General features: G+C 36.1%; 1 long non-coding RNA gene and 2 pseudogenes across 1 annotated transcript; 1 reads left to right on the top strand and 2 right to left on the bottom strand.

The window, feature by feature from the left end:
- Nucleotides 1-13,203: 13,203 nt before the first annotated feature.
- LOC145157038 (putative protein phosphatase 2C 27) lies at nucleotides 13,204-14,668 on the bottom strand (annotated as a pseudogene).
- A 1,004-nt stretch (nucleotides 14,669-15,672) lies between these two features.
- On the bottom strand, nucleotides 15,673-16,232 carry LOC145158562 (transcription factor LUX pseudogene; annotated as a pseudogene).
- Nucleotides 16,233-20,260: 4,028 nt separating this feature from the next.
- LOC145157037 (uncharacterized) lies at nucleotides 20,261-20,811 on the top strand. The gene is made up of 3 exons (XR_013737057.1): nucleotides 20,261-20,317; nucleotides 20,413-20,548; nucleotides 20,735-20,811. It is a non-coding gene; the product is annotated as an uncharacterized LOC145157037 (long non-coding RNA).
- Nucleotides 20,812-21,845: the final 1,034 nt, after the last annotated feature.

The following is a 21,845-nucleotide window of genomic DNA, read 5'->3' as shown; positions in this document are numbered from 1 at the left end:
GAGCTCGGCAGTACATTCAGCACGGGTGTGCAGGTTATTTAGCGTATGTGGTGGATACGCGGGTCAGGGATCAAATATCAGTTTCAGAGGTTCTAGTAGTCAGGGAGTTTGCTGATGTGTTCCCGGAGGAGTTGCCCGGAGTGCCTCCGGAGAGGCAGGTCGAGTTTAGGATCGACCTAGTGCTAGGTGCGGCCCTTATCGCCAAGGCGCCGTACCGATTGGCACCACCAGAGATGCAGGAGCTATCATCACAACTGCAGGAGCTGCTGGGCAAGCAATTCATTCGTCCTAGCAGTTCTCCATGGGGAGCACCGATTCTCTTCGTCAGGAAGAAGGATGGTTCACACCGGATGTGCATTGACTACCAGGAGTTGAACAAGTTGACGGTAAGGAACCGTTATCCACTCCCGAGGATAGATGATCTTTTCGATCAGTTGCAGGGAGCATCTTGGTTCTCCAAGATAGACCTGAGGTCTGGGTACCATTAGGTCAGGGTTACAGAGGAGGACGTGGAGAAGTTCGCGTTCCGGACTCGTTATGGACATTACGAGTTCGTGGTGATGTCGTTTGGGCTCACCAACGCGCCAGCTATATTTATGGACCTGATGAATCGGGTATGCAGACCGATGCTCAATCACTCGGTCATCGTATTCATAGATGATATCTTGGTGTACTCCAAGACCAGAGAGCTGCACAAAGAGCATCTTTGGGAGTTATTGGGAGTCTTGAGGCGAGAACGGCTTTATGCCAAGTTCTAGAAGTGCGAGTTTTGGTTACGAGAGGTTTAGTTCCTTGGAGATCTCGTTAACCAGGAGGGGATTTTGGTCGATCCGGCCAAAATCGAGGCGGTTATGTAGTGGGAGGTTCCGAAATCTCCCTCAGATATCAGGAGCTTCTTGGGATTGGCAGGGTACTACTGGAGATTCATATAGGATTTCTCCAAGGTTGCAGTACCCCTCACTCGTCTGACGAGGAAGGGGGTGGATTTCTGGTGGGGCCCCGAGAAGTAGAGGGCGTTTGAGACCCTCAGATAGCGACTATGCGAGGCCCAGTCTTGACTCTCCCGAAAGGAGTTGAGGATTTTTAGGTATTCTATGATGCATCCATCACAGGACTGGGAGCGGTCCTCATGCAGAGAGGACGGGTGATAGCCTACGCATCGCGGCAGTTGAAGCCGCATGAGACAAGATACCCTACTCATGATCTAAAGTTGGGAGCGGTGGTATTCGCTCTCAAGATTTGGAGACATTACCTCTATGGGGTCCGCTGTACCATTTACACGGAACACAAGAGTCTGAGGCACATCATGGATCAGCCGAACCTGAACATGAGGCAACGCAGGTGGCTTGACGTGGTCAAGGATTATGACTGCGAGATCATTTACCATCCTGGTAAAGCGAACATGGTTACGGACGCTCTGAGCCGCAAGTCAGCTGGATCTTCTGCTCCAGTGACGTGTATGAGGATATCAGTGGATTCTCCACTGGTGAGTTTGATCAGGGAAGCTCAGGCTGAGGGTATGCGACAGGAGAATTGGAAGCTTGAGAGGATTAAGGGTGAGAACACCCGGTTTGTGCAGGATAGTCGGGGATTATTGACCCGTTGCGGTCAGGTCTGGGTTCCGATGTCTGGTGGGGTCAGACAGACTATAGTGGAGGAGGCTCATAAGTCTCGCTTCTCTATTCACCCGGGGGCCACCAAGATGTATCGGGATTTGCGATTGAGTTACTGGTGGCTGTGCATGAAGCGGGAGATCGCTTGGTACGTTGAGAGGTGCTTGACCTGCAGGATGGTCAAGGCCAAGCACCAGAGGCCGCATGGCAAGCTGCAGCCTCTAGAGATTCCCATGTGGAAATAGGAGCAGATCACGATGGACTTCATCACCAAATTGCCGAGAACAACAAAGGGGTTCGACGCTATATGGGTCATCGTGGATCGATGGACCAAGAGTGCTCATTTTCTGCCCATTCGGGAGAGTTCATCAGTTGAGAAGCTGGCCGATGTGTATATACACGAGATTGTCGCTCGCCATGGGGTCCCGGTCTCTATCGTTTCCGACCATGATGTTCGGTTTACCTCCCGTTTTTGGCAGAAGTTTCACGAGGAGCTGGGCACACGGCCGCACTTCAATACATCCTATCATCTGCAGACAGACGACCAGAGTGAGCGGACCATACAGACTGTCGAAGATATTCTAAGAGCCTGTGTTAGTGACTTCGATGGGAGCTGGGACTCCTACCTACCCTTTGCAGAGTTCTCCTATAACAACAACTTTCATTCCAGTATTGGTGCTCCACCTTATGAGTTGTTGTATGGACGGAGATGCCGCACCCCAGTTTGTTGGGGCGAGGTTAGTCATAGGGTGATGGGTCGGACTGAGGTAGTCATGCAGACTACCGAGATGATTCAGCAGATCAGGCAGCGGTTGCAGACCGCATAGAGTCGGCAGAGGAGTTACGCCGACCGGCGCCAATCTGAGTTGGAGTTTCAGGTCGGTGACATGGTACTCCTAAAGGTCTCGCCCTGGAAGGGTGTGATTCGCTTCAGGAAGAAGGGGAAGTTGGGTCCCCGATACATCGGGCCATTCAGGATCACTGCTAGAGTTGGCAAGGTAGCATATAGACTAGATCTCCCTGAGGAGCTTATTCGGATCCACAACACTTTCCATGTCTCACAGTTGTGGAAGTGCATTCAGGATGAGGAAGCAGTAGTATCATTAGATGATATTCAGGTCGATGAGAGCTTGAATTATGTGAAGAGGCCAGTGGTTGTTCTTGATAGGATGGTGAAGGTTCTATGGAACAAGGAAGTACCTTTGGTAAAGGTACAGTGGCAACATCAGAGGGATTCCGAGTGGACTTGGGAGCCGGAGGCAGAGATGCGGGAGCATTACCCCGAGTTATTCACCGCATCAGACTTCGAGGACGAAGTCTAGATCAATTGGGGGAGAATTGTAACACCCCGACTCCCACGTATAATTTTCAAAAGTCGTATATTCATTTTACTGAGGGGACTCGACGAGTTGGAGGCCCCAACTCATCGTGTCGAACCTAGTTGGCCCGCGTGATTTATGATTCCTACTCGACGATTCGGAGGACCTCGACTCGACGAGTAGAGTATGTGCATGGAAACCCTAATTTTTAGGGTTTGCACCCTGTTTAAAGGACATTAAGTCCTTTCCTCCAGCCACTTACCATCTATTGACGGCCAGTAGAAACCCTAATCAGTCTAGACCTTGTTCTTGAGTGTTTGTGAGGATTAAATAGTGCTTTTGGTGCATTTTGTGAAGAAGGCTTGAAGTATAAGGAGCTTGCAGCAAAGAGAATCTTGGGGATCTGATTCTACTTCATCTTGGCATCATTTTGAAGGTAACAAGTCGTTACCTTGGCTTATCTTTAGCTAGATCTACTCATGCATAGGTCTAGGGCCATTTTTAGCACATTTGTGAGTGAATTCGGGTATTGGGCATGATCTGCAGTTGTAACTTCAGATCTGGACTCCTCTTGGTCCCTATAGCCATAAAGTTATCAAATTCAGCAAGCCTTGGCCCTTCTCTTTGGGTTAAACCTTTCCCTTAGCTTGGTTTTGGCATTTAGGACCATGCATGTACGTAAAGTTTGCAACTTTACGTGGAAACCATACCCTAGGAGGTTAGATCTGCAATATGGAGCTTTGGGGTAGCTTAAAAACGTCTGGATGAGAAATAGACTGAAGGGACTCGACGAGTCGCATAGCCGACTCGACGAGTCGGTTGAAGATTGCCTGTATTGGTTCTGCATGAACTCGGGGAGTCAGTAAGAGGACTCGACGAGTTAGTTAGGGTTTTTCCCGACATTTAGACCCCGCATGGACTCAGCGAGTTGCCTGGAAACTCGACGAGTCAATTAGGGTTTTTATGATTTCCTGAGTTCTTAAGGAAATCGACAAGTTGTTAGCTGCACTCGACGAGTTAGGTCAACATGGACTGTTGACTTTGACTTTGACCAAGGGTTGACCAGTTGTACTTTTGAGGGTATTTTGGTAATTTGAGATTCTGATGGACTTGGTCCTATGGTGATTATAGGTGGTGGAGTTCGTGACTGTGATTCGGGAGTTTGATCTTATCACTACAATTCGACATCGTGAGGTGAGTTCTTCTCACTATATCAATAGGGTCTACGACACCAAGGCCGACCCTTTATGATTTGTATCCTAGTTATAGGATGGTTGCTATGTTAGTGATATGTTAGATTGGTATCCTGGTCATAGGATTATGCTATGTTAGTGATCTGTTAGATCAGTATCCTCGTTATAGGATGGTTGTTATGTTAGTGATCTGTTAGATCGGTATCCTGGTCATAGGATTATGCTATGTTAGTGATCTGTTAGATCAGTATCCTGGTTATAGGATGGTTGCTATGTTAGTGATCGGTTAGATTGGTATCCTGGTTATAGGATGGTTGCCATGTTAGTGATATGTTAGATCTGTATGACTATCTGTACTTGTTAGCTAGCGTATGATATTTACTTGCACATGTTTGTTGGTTTGGGGGAATGGGTTGAGGCAATTCCTGCTTTGTGTTGTAGGCCAAGATACCAAGGGCGGACCGGATAGACTGCAGACCCGACTAGGGCATAATAGTCAGGCTGAAGGCCCAACGAGCGGTCCGGATAGGCTGAAGGCCCTGAGAGGCGGTCCAGACGTGTCGATGGCTCAGAGAGCGGTCCAGATAGACTGATGGCCTGTGAGGCGGTCCAATCAGACTGATGGCTCATTATACATGTTGTATTTGTTTATATGATATGGTTATATCTGTATGGCGTTTGTATTTTGGGGGAACTCACTAAGCTTCGAGCTTACAGTTGTTGATTACGTTTCAAGTACTTTTGATGATCGCGGGAAGGCGAAGGCGTGATCGTGCACCTCCTTACTTTTTCATGATTTGATTATGGGAATAATCTGATGTTCAAACTATTTTGAAAACAAATTGTAATAACAAAATGGTTTTAAATGTTTTAAAAAGTTTTAAATTGGCTTGAATTTTATGGATGTTACAAAATTAGGATGTTGGCTAGTCGTCATATTTTATCAATATTCTCTCTGAGTGTGAATTAGTTTGCAAGAACTCTTATATTTCTTCCTTTATATATAACAACTTTTGAAGTTGTGGATGTTGTGGAGAAATGCATGTTAGAACTCAAAACATATTTCAATTTTTGTATGACTTCTCGACAGTGGCCACGACATTCACCAAGCACATATTTGAGGATTTCAGCCTCATCACCAAAGATGAAATGTGGATCATGCATGCAGCCTTTATGCATTATACTCTACTACCAACATGATAACATCTCCTTCATATTTTCAAAAGAATGGTTAGAATTTTTTACAATGAATGCACTAATTTATGCAAACACAAACTATCACATAAACAATCAAGTGTGGTGGTGTCATTAACCCATTGTGGTGGTGTCATTAACCCAATTACGAGTCTTTATGTTACGCATGTAATGCCAACCTGTGATAAAATTTGGTACTTGTTGTGTTTCTTTTGCCTATAAAAATACCAAAAAGAAATTATGGGTAGAATTTGATAACTATTAAGAAATCTTAAATAATAAAAACACGTTTTAGCGTTAGATATATGTGTTTTTTTCAATTCACCGGGTATGTTGGACGAGCTAGGATAATAAGGAAGTTTTTGTGTAATTTTGAATAAGGTTGATGTATATCTTGGTAGAATCTCCCACGACTGTGAAAACGAAATAAAATATAGAAAGGTAAAGAAATCAAGAAGCAAGAAAGGATTTACAATCAAAGAATCGTAACGTTGTTCAAATTGTCATACAATGATCAATGTCTAAACTTTATATGCCTTTTTTCCATTCATCAAATTAACATCATCTATGACAAAGGGATGAATTAGGGGGAAAGTAGTACCAGTTGGTTAACACCATAAAAAAGAGGTTTTTATAAAATAAAAATGTTGGAACTATCAATAGTTGATGTTTAAATTTATAAATTTTAATGTAAACCGATACTATTCATAAGCCACCTTCCTTTTATATATATATATATATATATATATATATATATATATATATATATATATATATATACTAGTTTATAATCCGTGAAAATCACGGTTATAAAATTAATTAAACTTTTATAGTAAAAACTTACAACTTTTATATAATTACTTCAAATAAATTATTAATTAAGATATATTTTGTAGTTATATAAAATTATAATCGTTGATTTAAATAAATATTTAAAATTATATCACCTTATAATATAGAAAAAACATCATAAATGGTCCCTGTGGTTACCCAAAATCTGAAGTTTAGTCCCCGTGGTTTAAAAACCTCATAGATGGTCCCCGTGGTTTGATAATCACCGGTTATATCTGCAATTACAGAAGTTTCTTCGATGGAGAGTTCGAGTTCTTGAAAGATGAATAAAGATGCTTTAATTCAATCCTGGAGGTGTTAATTCAATGATTCAAGTCATCGATTTTAAAGATATGCCCAAAAGAGAGCTTTGTGTTGCTTCAAATCACATCTTCTGTGTGTGTATGTGCGATGTGTTATAATTTTTCGGAGAGTTATAAGAGATAGAAGAGGAAACACGAAGAAGATGAAGTAAAAGTGTACAGGTGGGTATACAGTATATGTGTGTGTGTGGAGAGAGAGAGAGGGAGAGAGAGAGAGAGAGAGAGAGAGAGAGAGAGAGAGAGAGAAAGAGAGAGAGCCCTCCTATTTAAGATAATGGTGGTGGTGAAGGGTATGTGGTGGTTTGTTTGGGGAGAGAGAGAGAGATAAAGAGAGAAAGAGAGAGAGAGAGAGAGAGAGAGACCTTTTATATATTTAATTATGTTTAATTTTTTTTGTTTTTTAAAAAATACGAGAAAACATCATAAATGGTCCCTGTGGTGGTGAAATGACGAAAATACCCTTCAGTTAACGGACAAACTTAACTGAGTTAACAAAAAGGACCAAACATCAAAAGTTTTGAAAACATAAGGACCATCTATGAGGTTTTTAAACCACGGGGACTGAACTTCAGATTTTGGGTAACCACAGGGACCATTTATGATGTTTTTTCTATAATATATATTAATTTTATTTTATTTTTTATTTTAATGTTATTAATGTAATGTAATTAGAGTGTGAAATTTAAAATTTGAAATTTGAAATGAAGAATCAATTATTAATTTAATGTAATTAGAGTGGAAAATTTAAAATTTAAAAATTAAAATGGATAATTAATAGGTTGAAATGTGGCATGATAGGTGACATATAATATTAATGAAGATTTCTAATATTGTTACATTTGTCAATAAAAGAATAAACTTATTCATTTATTACAATATGATATATATATATATATATATATATATATATATATATATATATATATATATATATATATATATATATATATATAAGGATTTAATCAAAACGAAATAGACATATTCATATACAAAATAATCTCCTTCTGGTTGTTTATATATGATTATTAAGTAATCATATTATCTATCTCTCTCTCTCTCTCTCTCTCTCTCTCTATATATATATATATATATATATATATATATATATATATATATATATATATATATATATATATATATATATATATATATATATGAGAGAGAGAGAGAGAGAGCCATTATTAATCAAGGAACCAAAGAACCAAAACGTCGAAATTTAAAACGATCAACTACAAAAGGAATGATTATAGACTTTTACAATAGACGCACATATACCGGATTATAACAAAACTCACTTTCTTCATTTTCATTTAAATTTTTTTAGGCCACGTTTTTTATCGGAAGAAAACCGGAATATACCATTGTTCATGATTTTCCGTCTCTTTCTATAAATATCTATATTGATAAACAAATTTTTTTTTTTCAAAAAAATCCACTTCATTTTTTTTAAAGTTAAGACTTATTTTTTATCAAAAAATTTAATAAATATATCAAAATTCATACTTTTTGGTACTCTTTAAACATAGATTCATATTTATGTAAAAAAACAACGAAATTTCAGTACAAATTCACATTGTGAATCTGAGCAGATTTACAATATGAATAATAGTAAGTCAGATTTACATTGTGAATGTTAAAATTGAAATATTTACAGTTTAGAATCACAATGTGAATCTAAACTAATCGAGTTCTTTTTTTTTAATCGTTGATGATGTTTATTAATAGATGATAAAAAATTGAGATTTTTGGTATAATTGGTTTTTTTTTGTAATAATAAACTTAAATATTGAAAAAACAATAAAACATAGTGGGTTTTTTTTCGAAAATATATTAACATGGATCTCTATGAAAATAGAACGAAAAATCGTGAACAACGTTATATTCCGTTTTTTCGATAAAAACGTGGCTTAAAAAAATTTAAACAAAAAAAAGGTGGATTTTTTTTAAAGATGTGGGTTTTATGGTATACTCTGGTGTATGTGCGTCCACCGTACAAGTGTACATCCATTCACTTGGCCGTTGATCGCTTTAAATTTCGATGCTAACGATTGATTCATTGGTTCCTTGTTAATAATGATTTTCTATTGAACCCCACCCTATATATATAGCTAGGTTCATGTGTTCTAGATATCTATTGTGTGGATGTAGGGATCAATGTAGGTCGATCATTTCAAAAACATGAATAAAGGTAAAAAAAAGTAATTTTAAATATTAGTTAATTTTAATAAATAAAAAAAATTAAATAATCCGCACTTTAATTTAGGCAAATTACTTTATTTTTAAACCCTAGCCACCAGAAACCATCGACATCAATTTCTCGTCTTCTTCCTCTAAACATCCTCAGCCATATAATTGTCATATTCAATCGCTGGCCAAAAAACAACAACGACCTTCTTCACCGGCGGTCCTCCACTAGTTGTCGCTATTCACCATCATCACTGCTTCAATAACCGCTATTCACCATTGTTACTACACCCGGTCGACAACTGTATCTGATGAAACAAGGTGGCGACATCCGACTGTATATACTCGATGAACCCTAATTAGTGATTTCCTATTCTTTTTATCTGTAAATGCTAGATTTAGATGAATTCGATTATAATGAATTGCTGGAAATCATCGCCACCTAACATCATTGCCAACCACTACATTGTTACTCGATCAAAATGCATTTTAAAGACTAATCGATTTGTCAGTTGAATGTCACAAATAGAAGAACATCTCCATAGTTGTAGGTAATTTTATTTTAAATTCTTATCGCCTTACCAAAATTAATCTCTTTTGGACCAAATTACTCATTAAACGTCATTTGGCCATTCTAATTTAAAACTATAACCAACACTCATTTTGGTCGATTTCTATTGTGTGTTGGTAAGGAAGAAGGATTGCCTGAGTTATTAAAAGTTTGTACGATTATTGTTTACTGAATTTGTTTATATTTGAAAGTCTATTATACAAATACTAATATAAATATGTTACTCCCTCTGTCCTATATTTATTGTCCACTTTTGATTTTTGAAGTCTTTATTCTTTAACTTTGACCTTAAATATTTTTATTTGTGTTATATATTAATTGATGAAGCTTATAACAATGAAAAGACATAGAAAACACAATCCACTCATATATTTTGCATCAAGTATTATATATAAAAAGTCATCAATATTTATGGTCAAAGTTGAAGAATAAAGACTTCAAAGCTCAAAAAGTTGACAATAAATATGAGACACAAATAGTATGAAATTTAGTTTCCCTGTTGGGTTCACAATGATTAGGAATACTCAGATCAATATTAAAGCTATAATAGCTTTAAAAGGTAGGCTAAAAAGAGGAGTGCTTATTTAAAATGAAATAAAACAAAAGTATTTTAAAATGGGTTTGTTATTGTGAATTTTTAAATGTATTATGGTGTATTCAGAATGTATTTGTATAAATGTATGTTGTTAGAATGTTTTATATGTATATTAGATCATTCTTTAGTTCTAATCTTCTAATTATAAGATTTTTTAACTTCTTTAGGATTCTTAAAGAAGATCAACTATGTATATTTTTGTATGGTTGGAATCAAATGAGCTTGCAATAATGAATTTCTTAAATGTAATTTGGATTAACAAAGAAGATCAAGTGTATTATGTATTCTCCTAGAAGAACAAATTGCATTATGGATTCTACAAGAATATGAAGTTTATTATAATAGAATGCATTTAGAAAGAATACATTCTGAAATCATTGTGTGGCAGCTTCATATGTATCATAATTGTGAAAATCAAAACCGCGTGTATCATATGCATATGTATTTTTAAAGAATGTTATTGTAAAAATCCGTTTTGGTGTAGTCTAAAAGGGTGATATATGTTCATCAATTTATTTTAATTGAATGTCATTCTAACAGAATAAAAACGGTTATAACTAAAAATTCCATTAGAAAATTAAAAAAATTCAAAATTTTAAAAATAAAAAAATTAAATGTCCCTTAAAATCTGATTTTTTTTTTTTAACTTGTGTTTCCAAATTTGAAGGTAATGCAAATGTAGCATGTTACCCTTATTTTAATTAATTGATATTATTTTTTTAATTTAATAATATAGATAAATTACTTTTTTTAAATAACTAAAATTATTGGTTCACATTCATCCCTACATCCACGCAATATATCATCCACAATATAACCTAGCTATATATATATATATATATATATATATATATATATATATATATATATATATATATATATATATATATATACTAGCCGTTTACCCGCGCCAAGCGACTGGTGCGATGGTATGGTTTTGCATTGGTGCGGTGGATTGTGGTTATTTGTATGTGGAATTGAGCATTGGCACTAACTTGTTTTCTTGCTAGATTTTATAAATATTTAGAACTTATTTTGATTGACTTTAACAATATATATATATATATATATATATATATATATATATATATATATATATATTATATTTAAAAAAAGATATAAATATAGAATGTAATGAAAAAAAAAATTATTATACATGATATAGATAAGTCACATTCCATGTTTTACATAATAAAGAATTCGGTTCAAGTTTTCAATTATCAATCATCATGTTTGACATTAAAGAAAATATATTTAAACTTATAATATTGTGCAAATTCACTACAACATGCATTTACTACGTTTAAACTATAGCCACGACCGAATCTCCTTATAATACATTAATCGTGACTAACCATTGAGAAAAAGGAAAATTAACTTGTTGCTTATAATACTTTCGAAAGCTTAGTTACCATTATATGTGTCTGAAGGTTGTTTCCACAAAGAACACATGTTAAACACTAACAACACTTGCAGCCTTCGTGAACCTTTAAATATTCTACTTACATACTGCCTCTAGAGTTCTAAAATTATCACACCATGTAATTGTAGCCAGTGTTCCCCTTGACGATGTTGTACCATACCATGTTTCCTACAAACATAACTTTCTAAATAAACAAATCCAATAATAAAGAAAAATATGAAATATTCTATTAAGGAAACCAAAAAAGACCATTTTGCCCTTTGCCATGTTTCCTACAAACATAACTTTCTAAATAAACAAATCCAATAATAAAGAAAAATATGAAATATTCCCGAAAAAAACCATTTTGTCCTTTACCATGTTTCCTACAAACATAACTTTCTAAATAAACAAATCCAATAATAAAGAAAAATATGAAATATTCTATTAAGGAAACCAAAAAAGACCATTTTGCCCTTTACCTCTATTATTACACCATGTCTTCCATCTTTTAATCTTTATCTTTTTCCTGCATTTCATAATCTTCACACCAAATACCAATAATTTATAAAAAGTATGTGTGTCCAACTTTAATTTGGTTCCCATTTAAGGTACCAATCTATAGAGAAAACTGAAGAACACAAACTTGATCTTATTTTTTACTCCAAAGTTGCAATCTTTTCTTGTACAGAAGAAACCCACAGCCTGATTCTTGACCCTGGCCCGTTTTCATGGGTCATGTATGTCTATTTTCATCATTTTCTTCATTATGTATTTTACTTTGGCTATCACCGGATTTAGAAAAGGACAAATGTTCTCTCTTTTTTATTTTGTTTTTTAATTTTTAATTCTTTATAGAGCTTTCTTAGCTTTTTTTTTAGAATCACGTGAGTCGGGACTGATGTGGTTTCGAACAACTCCCAAGTTCAATGTTTCATCTCATAGGAATTTGAAAGGTAAAACCCTCTGTAAAATGAAAAAAAAAACTTGTACCCCTTTATGATTTCATTTTTGTAAACAAAATCAAGAAGAAAAAAAATAGATAGAGAACCATGAGATGCAATACCTGGGGAAAAAAAATTAAATATGTATGAGCTCGAAAATACCAAGAATAAGGAACAATGGTGGTTTATTCCAGATTATCAATGAGAAAGATCCCGTTTTCTGATTTTTTTTCACCGGGTAAGTTTTGAGACCCACTTTCTTCAGCATTTTGTTCATCCTCAGTTTAGATCTGTCAATGGCAACAACATCTTCATTAGGATTCAGGGTTTTATAATCATAAGTAAGAACTCATGGATTTGAAGCATTTCCTGAAAGCGTGAAACATGGAAGAAAGTAAAAGGCATAAAAATCTAGGTTTTTTTCACCCTTTCTCTTTAATCGATTTGTGGTTCCGGCCGGTCCTTGAAACATCAATAACCTCAGCTTTCTTCAACATTTTTATAAGAAAATATAAAAAAATTAAGAAGAAAATGAAAGAAATGCTCACATGGAAACCAATATAATTGAAAAAAAAAGATGTCATCAACATTTTGATTTACTTCTGATTCCTCTCTTATCTCTGCAACATGTTTAAATAGAAAAATATAATAAGAAACTTAATCATCATATTGAATAAAGAATATATAATTGCTACAACTACCCTTTTCCAATGGATATCCTTTTCCCCCTAAATCACCGTGTAAGAACGCAGACCAACAACTAAACTATATATAGACGTTAAGGGAGAGAGACGATACCTAGAATTAGACTCCAACTCATGTTGTGTCTTCAATAACCTGTGAAATTAGAAAAGAAAAACACAATAGCTATCAAATACTTAAAAATATTAAACATAAACACACTTCTGGTGTGGGATCGATTGGTGACCAAATTGAAAATCACTATCATTAAACCTTAGCAGCATCAGACAACATAGAATTTTTTAAAAAAAAAAGGTTATAAACACAAATTACACATCCTCTCTCTCTCTCTCTCACGAATTACCATCCAAAACGCCCTTTAGAAAATTAATCCCTTCAGAAGATATACTCCTCCTATGTCCCATTTGCGGTTGCACCTCAATCCACGGGGACGGATCCGATGAGAAACAGACCACAATAACCGTTAAATTATCACACATGTTTCTCTTAAGCGCTTCCCTCACAAGCTCTTTAGAACACCTCTCAGGATCATTATGAATCATCAATTCTTTTCTAGCAATTGTTACAGCGCATTGACTACTCATCACGTCCCATAAACCATCACACCCCATGATCACAAACTCATCTTATTCCATCAACAAAACTTCTTGTAACTCTGGTTCTGAACTCAACGGGCAGCCTGACCCTGAAACCTTTTGGGAACTTCATATGCCAATCCCCAAGTGCCCGGGCAACCGATAGCTGCTCGTTTAGATACCCGTCGTATATTACACCACCTAGTTTTTCAATTCTGTGTCTTTTGGTCACAATGTTTGGTTTGTGGTCGTTGGAGAGCTCAATCCTGCCCCTTTTTCCTAAAACTGCCTGACAATCGCCCGCGTTTGCAACCACCATCTTCCTATAATCATCATCGTGTTTGAGAATTCAGATTACTCTTTTTACCGGATGAAGAAGAGAATGAAAAGGAGAAGATAATCAAAATTCAGAATCAACCAGCTTACCTTCCGAATATGAAGGTGGTTAATGCAGTGGTTCCGGAAGAAATGTCAACACTACTGTTTTCTGCAAATGCTTGATCGGCGTTCATGTATGCATTTCTTATTGCTTTTTTTAAACAACTTGGGAACTGGGGATCTTCGACTATGAATTTTAATATGTTTTTTCTAACATAAGATCCAACATCTGTGCCACCATGCCCATCGAAAACCTATTGATTGAATGAACTGGTGAAGATTCAGATGAAGAAAAAAGAAGAGAGATGGATTTTGGAAAGATGGATACCCCATAGAAAGCTCCGAGGGAAGAAAAACCTTCTGTTTTGTCTAAATGTTGAAGAAGGTTGTCTATACATATATGTTCATCTTCCATGTATTCCTTTGGCCCCTTCTCTGAATAGCTTCCTGATCGAATCATAGGCATATATTCCGATTTCCCATCAACAATCCCAAAGTTAAAGTCCTAGGGAAGTATGATTCGGGCAATATTAGTTATTCTAACACTTGTAATTTGCTTAAAATTGGGTTTAATTAAGCAACTGAATGACGAATTTAAGATGTGAAATATGAGCTAGTAAGTATTGAAGGGAAGAAATGATTTAAATACCGGATCTGTAGGTGTCAGGAGTGTCGCCGTGCTCATGCTATGACGGACTAATGAAAGATGCCTTGGAGGTTTTCCGATATCCCGTTCATTTATTTGCTCTGAATTCTGTGATTTCTCTTCACCGGAGATGAAATCGTTAGTGAAACCATCTTCTACCATTACATACGACGGCGAGTAACCGGTGCAGGCAGCCATACTCTATTTTGGGAAATAAAACTTCATCGCAAGTCAAGTAATCTACATAAAGCCTCTGATCATGTAACTTCGACGATCCCAATTCAACTGATTAAAATGTCTAAGATGCTTTATAACTTTGATTTAACCGATTCATTTGATTTTCACCGATTCAAATGGCTGAAATTGAGGGAAGGTTGGTTTAACGTTGTTGACTGATTCACCTTGACCAGATAAGGTCTTAGTGTATAAACTTTTTGTATATGATGCTTTAAGGGTTGTACCACTTAAAATTCAGCATTTGACCAAATTTGCATAATAAGTAATATATATATATATATATATATATATATATATATATATATATATATATATATATATATATATATATATATATATATAGGGAGTAGTTCAAATGAGAACCCAAAAATGTTAAGAATCTTAAGAACCATTTTTTAAAATGTTTTCAAAAAGGTATTTTAGACAAATCAAACATTAATATTTAATAAATCAAACTCTTCATTCCCTCCTTTATAAACAGCCACCATCTGTAGCCACTGGAACATCGTCGGACCGCCACCGGAAGGTCGCCCTATCGTAGCCGGACTAACGCAAAAATAAATGACATTTTTTGGTTGTATGCACAATTTAATAAAACAAACATTTCAAATCTCACTACAAGAAAACAGGCCTTTAATGACACGCAATTTATGACATGCAGTGATTATGATACGCAAAAGTGTGTGACCTAAACATAATGTTAGCTCTTCATAAATTTTAAGTGTTTAGGGCGCGCATTTTTGCGTGCCCTAAAACTAGTGTCATAGCAAAGAAAAAAAACACGGACGCCTTTCGTAAAATGTGTGTCGTGTAAGAATGTCGCTTTATATTTTTTTTAATAAGGCGCGTTCATTCCTCCTGATAACCAACTAGGGCTTTTTTTCACAACTAGGGCTTTTTTCCACATTCATTCCACACAAAATTGTGAACATTTCTACCGAAGAAGAATAACGATCATTTCTCTTTTATCCCAATCTCTGAATCCTACCCCAAAAATTTATGTAATATCTGCTAATCTGAATCGTGAAAACTCTTGGAACAGTAGCGGAAGCGAACAAAGGATCGGAAGAAGATGGCTGTTCGTTAGATGATCCGTGCATCCGTTTTACAAAAAGCCTATACTTCTGTAAATGACTGGCGCCGTTCTCTCTGGTCAATCCTTCAACGTTCATCATCTGCATAATCGTTTTAGGAACAACGTTCTTCACTCCTAAATGCGCAACAACCTCCACAAATCGCTTGTGCAGTTGAGGAGTCCAAACCAAATGAATCCTTTTCAACGCTAGCGCCGCCGCTATCAACGGAGTCAGCTTCCTCTCCAGCTCCACCGCTAGCGCCGCCGCTATCAACTCTCCTTAATTTCCTCGAATCGGAACTGTATTGATTCAGATCGACGGTCTCCTCGCCTTCCACAACCATCTTGAGTCAGATCGACGTTCGGCAACCCAACCTCCCACTCCGAAACTCGATTGTCGTCATCTCTACCGCTGACATCGAAGTCGGTAGTTCTGACTTCCTCTCCCATAGCAATAAATTGGTAAGCAATTTGAACCGATTTTAACGAATTAAACACCCTGGTTAACAATTTTTGGGGTAGGATTCAGAGATTGGAGAAATTTAGGGTTCAAGAAAGGTATTGAAAGCTCCTGAAAGACTGCAAAACAGGTAATTAAATCGACTTGTTGGCTACTTCATATATTTTCTCTAATTAAATTATGAATCTTTTGTGTTGGCTTCGTCTTGTGTTGCTTATGATTTTACATTTTTCTCTCACCACTTCATTTTCACTCCTCTCAAGGTTACACTGAGTTCTTTGGTGGGAAGCAGTTTATCCAACAATGTATTTCTGTTGTTGATTTAGTTTTCTAATTTAGTAGGAAACCCAAACTTGATCCTTTTGATATTCTATTCGAAGAGCAGGCCCTAGAGGTCAGATTCCCTTAAGGAACAATGGTACCCATGAATTCTTTCAACAAATATGTACATAGCTCCAATATATCCACATAAACTCTCATCCACTGACTATTTACTCATTCGCTCTTCAAAGGGAAAGCTCTCATTAAGACGCATTGACCGGATTTACGTTGTTGCTCAACAGGTTTGACCTATATCTTTCCTTCGTTTTTTTCCATCTATATATTTATTTAAAATGTGTAATGTAAATAGGAGCCTCACATGGAGGTGATGTCCCCTGTATCAAAAGGTGTTCAGATGTATAATATGAATAGGCTTATGGTGTTCATGTATCGTGAGTTTCGTGCTCTTCAAAAACGTGGCTTGACACCTGCCATTCGTGCCAATGAGTTATCTACACAGTTTGCAAATGTAGCTGAAGTTTCTTTAAGAAAGAGGTTAAAGTTATTCTGTGATTTTCAGGTGAAATTTTACTCATTACCTTACTTTTTTACCCATAATACCAATATATTAACAGTTTGTTTTATATTTATGGAACCAATCACCAGAGGGGTTCATGGGTTATGAAGCGAAATTTTCGTATTCCATTAGAGGAGGAGCTTAGAAGAACGGTGACACCAGAAAATGTATGTTTTCACTTTTCTTTAATCTTTATCTTTATCTTCCTTTTCTTTTATCTTATTTCTTTTTGTGTGTTAGGTATGTGCTTTTGAAAGCATGCTAGCTGGAATGTGCAGACTTAACCGTCTAGGAATCAGCATGACTCATCCATCTGGTCTCTCCTCTGCAATGAATCAGCACCCTGATAAAGTAATAGCTTTAGCTGCTGCTTCCTACATCGAGAGAGAATTACAAAGAACTCCCTGGAATTTAAGCAACAACTTTGTTGCTTGTACAAATCAGGTAAAAAAAAACAAACAGGGACTTAATACTTAACTGGATATGATTTATTGGTTTGAAGTCTTAAATATTGTTGTTCAGGATAGAGGAAATATTGAAAGATTGGAGATTACTGGTGTTGGTGATCCATCTGGTAGATGATTAAGATTTAGCTATGTTCGAACTGCTCCCAAGGCTCCAGTTTCAAATGTCATTGCAAAGAAAAAAGTTGCTATAAATAGAGGAGGATCTACAGTCACTAGAAATGATGCTGATGTTCATAGATTAAGCATGGATGCTGCAAGAGAGGTGCTTATTAAATTCAATGTTCCGGAAGAACAGATTGCAAAACTTACAAGGTGGGTTAAAGGGTAGCTTTTCTTTGATAAAATGATATAGTTTAAGTGTTGCTTATTTCTTGTTTGCTGGTATCGCCTCCGTCTGATTTGGGCATAATGTGTTTTTTGTTTTTTGTTTTTTGTTTTTAGCTTTTGCTATAATTTGCTTATATTATAGTAATCTGATTTGGTTATAATCTGAAGAACATAATGTTTTTTGACAAAATTGCAAGAATGGTCCCTATGGTATGTCAAAACTAGTAATTTTGGTCCAAAATGGGTTTGGCTCGCAAGGATGGCCCAATAGTTTCGTTTTGTTGCGAGTTTAGTCCAATTTCCAATGAACTTTTTTATAATGACGGATTTGCCCCTTATTATTTATTTTCCAATTTTCTTTTATTACAACAATTAAAAAACAATTAAAAACAAAACAAAAATAAAATCTCTCTCTCTCTCTCTCTCTCTCTCTCTCTCTCTCTCTTGTTTCTCACCTGATAACAAAAAAAAAACGAAGGCAAACAGCCGAGGCTACTACCCTGTTTCCACCCTCGACAACTAGCAGACCCCAAGCACCCCGATACTTGTTGTTGATGCCTTCATCGACGACAACCCCCTCCTTATATGTTGTATTTAAATGGCCATCAACCCCATTTTCGTGTTTCCTTTTCTGACAAACAAACCAGTCAAATAGTCCCTTGGATCGATGTTTATATATGTTGTCCTTCTTCTTCGTTTTCTGTAATGAACACACTCTCAATTGTGTGTGTTTTTATTATTTTTCTGATAAAAGAACGAGAGACGACAACCCCCTCATTCCCTACTCTTCTTCTTTCTTCGAGACAGTTGAGCTCCGGTGGTGCTTTTCCGATTCATCACTGCCCAACAACCCCACCTCTTCTCTTGCTTCCGTTTTCCTCCTTTTCCTGTCATTCGGATCCACTAAGACATCCTCCAAATGTCGATTGTTTCTTTTTTGCCCCATCCCTTCGAGTTTCACTGTTGAAGGTTCCTATCTGCCTTTCGTTCGAATCGATGGTGAGTTTTCGTTTCAGGTAAGGTTTTGTGTGTGGATTTTGTTTCAGATCTACCCTTCTTCATCTTCGTTTCAAATTTGGAACCAAGAACATACCTACCTTCAACTTTTGGATTTGGGTTTTATTTCAGATCCAAAATTAAGAACGAAGAACACCCATTGTGGATTTGGATTTGGGATGTTGGATGGTGGTGGGTCACGACAGGGGGAGGAGGAGGAGCTGCCACAGTCGACTGTGGTGGCTCTCTTCGCCGAAGAAGTGAGAAACGAGGGAGATAGACGAGTTGGAGATGAAAGGGAGGTTGAGGAAGGGATTCTGATGACATCGGCTGTGGTGGGAGGTTGGGCTGTTGCAAAACGAGGGGAGGTGTTGCCCTTCTCCGACGATGGAGAAGAAGGAGGAGGGAGTTTTTTTCTGATGAGATACTAACGAGAGAGAGAGAGAGAGATAGAGAGAGAGAGAGAGAGAGAGAGAGAGAGAGAGAGATTTTTTTTTTTGATTTCTGTAATAAAAAAATTGAAAAAGTGAAAATACCAAGGGCAAATTCGTCATTATAAAAAGTTTTAAAATTTTTGGACTAAACTCGCAACAAAACGAAACTATTGGACCATCCTTGCGAGCCAAACCCATTTTGGACCAAAGTTGCTAGTTTTGACATACCACAAGGACCATTCTTGCAATTTTGTCATGTTTTTTTTTCTTTTTCAATCTGATTTATTTGTTATTTCCACAATATCCTAATCATATATGACGTTCAAGAATATTTGACAAATCTAGTTCAATTCAAGGTTGGAAAAGTTAGCAGCCAATTAATCTTGGAATGAATTTTTTAGATGAAGATGTTCAGAAGTATATTAATGAATGATTATCATTTACCTTTTGTTGTTTAAAGTTTAAACAAACTTACAGTGAAGCTATATCAGGCATCTAAGCCCCATATTTTGCAATTGTTCTTTTCTATGGTTGTTGCACTTTTTCTCAATACATCATCTTTATTCATTGTAGTCCAATTTCATGTTCATCTTCACTGTCAATGGATGGAGGTATGTCTGCACCCAAGCCGAGCCCCAGCTTGATTAGCACTGCTATTCATTCAAATGATCCACGTGAAGTTCCTTCCGTGTTGGCCCCTATCCGGTTACCTGATGATATGTTCCCTTACCGTGTCCCTGTAACAGCAACAAAATCCCAGAAAAACCCACTCCCAGTACCTCACACTGAATGCAAAGTCAACGTTGACCAGCCTGATCCAGATCATGAAAAAGCATGTACTATACCTGATAAAGAGATTAGGGAACATGGTGAGAAAGAAAAAGACACATCAGAAGACTCGGAACAAAGAGAACATGATCAAGATGATAAATATTGTGATGTGACACATCATTTTTCCCAAAATAAACCCCCACGTACTCTTGAAGACTCTGTAGCTGAACTCTTTCATCAAGGTATCTACTAGTCCCATCTGGCTGTTGTTATAAAGGTATTGCATTCTTTTGAACAATTAATTTCATGACCTTATTGAACCTTTGTATGTTGGAAGATGTACATGGCCAAATGCTTTGTCTTCGTGAGAAGGTGAAGGAAAGATTGAGCAACTCAGATGATTACTAGTCATTTTGAAGTGCATTGCAGAGTATTGCACAAAGAGTATTACTCGGCCACAACTGCAATCAAGGGTAAACTTATATACACAATACACATTATTTAAAGATTTATTCTTTTTTGTTTCTAGTATCTGCTTCCTGCTTTATTGCTAGTTATCTGCATTCGTTGTTTGTGTATCCATAAAACTTCTAGATGACTTTTTGTGTGGTATCCATAGATTTAATTTGATAAATTAAAGAAAATTTTATTTTTGTTAGGTAAATAGTTTGCTTGGAGCATATCCGGATCTTGTGGAAAAAGTCAATGAGTTTATAGATCGCAGTGAAAAGACAAGTAATTGTACACATAAGTTCTTATTTACATTTACATGCCTAATAAGAATCTATAAATCTTCATCTAATAATATATATATATATATATATATATATATATATATATATATATATATATATATATATATATATATATATATATATGCAGATAGCTCTTCCCCATGAGCAAGTTTACATATAATTACATATATCCTAATCCCAATGACGATTTACCTAAATGCCCCTCCATGTTATTTCCTCAGTAATGTAGGATGTTAAATTTTTTTTTTCATGACTCTCTAGCATGACTTTGACTAGCTTTGGCAGAATCTTTATGGAGTGATGGACATTTACCTGGAGTAATAAAGCGTAATGACGGGGTAAAGATGGAAATTCTGATGGAGATGAAATGGAAAAGAATAGTTCGGCCATCAAGGTGAAGTATCTAACAAAATCAATTCAAGAACTTGACCTTTCTGACTGTGAATGTTTTTTTCATATTTGACCATGTGCTCATTTTTAATCTCTCTTTCTCTCACTTTGTTGTAAACAGGTATTTTCTGCTTTTGGGCATGTTTTAAAGATAGCAATGTTTGACAAAAATGGTGGAGTTCAAGCTCTAATTCAATACCTTGGTGAGAGTTAATTAATTTTTTTGATAACAAGTGTTGAGAAGCTTATTATATATAATATAATTTTGTAAAATGTTAAAAAAAAATTATAAATTTCAGATGTTCAGACAGCTATTGTAGCCAAGGAAGCATTTGATGACAAGGGTTTTAAAAAAATCAGCACAAATCTTGTTTACAGTGAGGCACACATTAGGTTATTAGAACTATTAGTTTGTAAATTTCGTTACAACTTCTATTGATTTGTTTTATCTTTCCATGGAACGATTATTTGTATGACATTAAATTTTATGTAATGGATTGTATTTTTTGCATATGATATTTTATTTTCTATTATGAGACATTAAATGCAAATTTAATTTGAAAATTAGTAAATCTATAAATAATATTTTTTTTAAACATTTAAAATTACGATACGCAAAAAGGTG

This window comes from Lactuca virosa, chromosome 2 (genome assembly GCF_052849685.1).
Source record: "Lactuca virosa cultivar CGN04683 chromosome 2, Lactuca_virosa_CGN04683_v6, whole genome shotgun sequence".
Classification (NCBI taxonomy): Eukaryota; Viridiplantae; Streptophyta; class Magnoliopsida; order Asterales; family Asteraceae; genus Lactuca; species Lactuca virosa.
The sequence above is the reverse complement of the archived record's forward strand: the minus strand, read 5'-3'. Positions and strand labels throughout refer to the sequence as shown.